General features: G+C 40.7%; 1 pseudogene; it reads left to right on the forward strand.

Annotated features, from left to right (window-relative positions):
- Positions 1-473: 473 nt before the first annotated feature.
- Positions 474-1,159, forward strand: LOC105548305 (annotated as a pseudogene).
- Positions 1,160-1,925: the final 766 nt, after the last annotated feature.

Raw genomic sequence — 1,925 nt, forward strand, 5'->3', positions numbered from 1 at the left:
TTACTTTTCTATTATGAAGGAGATACACAAAAACATCTGTAAGAAAAAGAGATTCCCTTATTGAATAAAGCTAAGTGTGAGACGTATGGGGAGTCATGAAGTCAAGATCCTGATTCTGAGTGTAAAGAAATAGAAGCATAAGCTACTACCACAGCATTCCAGAGGATATGCTCTTGCTTCTCGAATGCTTACCTCGAGTTATTGAAGGAATCATGTTTGCTTTATATACGTATCTATTTCTTATGTGCATAATTAAGAATTTGTTAAAGAAATCTAGGGCTGACAAATCCCATAAAGAAGTTACCTAAATTCTTTTTCTTTGGGATAAAAATATCTCTAGGCTGCTGCTGGTGCTGGGGCCCGAGGAGGTCCGCGCCAGAGGAGGGCCGCAGGAACTGAGCGAGTGACAGACGCACCACCCATCAATGCTGCAACCTTGTAGGGCCTCCATGGACCCTCTACGTGAGTGTAGAATGAGCCAAGCAGACTCAAACACAGCAGCTATTCCACATGCAGTGGAAGATATTCAAGGAGACGACAGATGGATATCTCAGCACAACAGATTTGTCCTGGATGGTAAAGACAAAAAGCCTAATGTTCTGTTTGTTGGAGACCCCATGGTGCAGTTAATGCAGCAACATGAGATATGGCGAGAGCTTTTTTCCCCATTTCATGCACTGAATTTTGGAACTGAGGAAGATACAAGACATGTTTTATAGAAACGAAAGAGTAGAGAACTGGAGAATATTAAACCTAAGGTCATTGTTGTCTGGGTAGGAACAAACAACCATGAAAATACAGCAGTAGAGTTAGAAGGTGGGATCAAGGCCATCATTCACTCTATCTATTTATCAATATAAGGCAACCACAAGGCAAAATTCTTGTATTGGAAGTGTTACCTTGAGGTAAGAAGCCCAACCCTTTGAGGCAAAAAGTGAACTAGCTTCTCAAGGTTTCCTTGCTGAAGCTTGCCCATGTGTAGGTCCTGCATACAGATGGGGGCTTCATGCACCCTGACACTGCCATCTCCTGCCATGAGATATTTGATTTTCTGCATCTTACAGGAGAGGGCTATGCAAAGCTCTGCAGAGCCCTCTATGAACTGATCGTGCAGCAGATGGAGGAAACACCCAAAGAGAAACAAACCACCATTGCCTGACTGGCTCCCATCAGTGTTTATCTCTTCCCAGCTTCCTCGATCAGTTATGTCATTGGTACTACAGAATTCATCTCTTTCTCAAGGCACGTTGCATTGCAGAATGTTCCTGGATGTTCGGATCTAGTGTTTGAAAGGGTAGAGGGATTTACACTGGTCCTGCATGTAGAAGGTTTAGCCTAGGAAAAAAAATTAGCCTAGGAAGATTGTTGTTTAAATTTATATGAAACCAGAAGGAGACTTTTTAGTTGTATGTGTGATGCATTTGTTGACTTATCACTGTTTTTTCTAGGACAATATCAAGTCCAAGTACTGAACAATACAAAGATTTATTTCTTGGCCTCGCTTTCTATGGGTTATATCATATATAATAATTATCAGAATCACACCTACTTGGCTTAAAAACAGATTTTTATTCTCATTTTTAAAGATCATAATTTAGCCTTTTTTCTTATTTTGCTTTATTCATATGTATCCTCAATATTTTCTTAACATGTAGCAACAGATTGAACATGCTTGCTATTCAAATATGAGAGACACTATAGTTACAAGGGAATTTGTTCCACTTTCTTAATCCTTCCTATGCTTAGCAGTGAAAAACAAATTTTGCCCCATGCGGGGAATCCTTTGGAAGGTTTTTTGTTTCTGTTTGTTTGTTTTTTGTTTAGACGGAGTCTCATTCTGTCACCCAGGCTGGAGTGCAACAGCATGATCTCAGCTCACTGCAACCTCTGCCTCCTTGGTTCAGGCGATTCTCCTGCCTCAGCCT

The sequence above is a fragment of the Mandrillus leucophaeus genome, unplaced genomic scaffold (assembly GCF_000951045.1).
Source record: "Mandrillus leucophaeus isolate KB7577 unplaced genomic scaffold, Mleu.le_1.0 Scaffold408, whole genome shotgun sequence".
NCBI lineage: Eukaryota > Metazoa > Chordata > Mammalia > Primates > Cercopithecidae > Mandrillus > Mandrillus leucophaeus.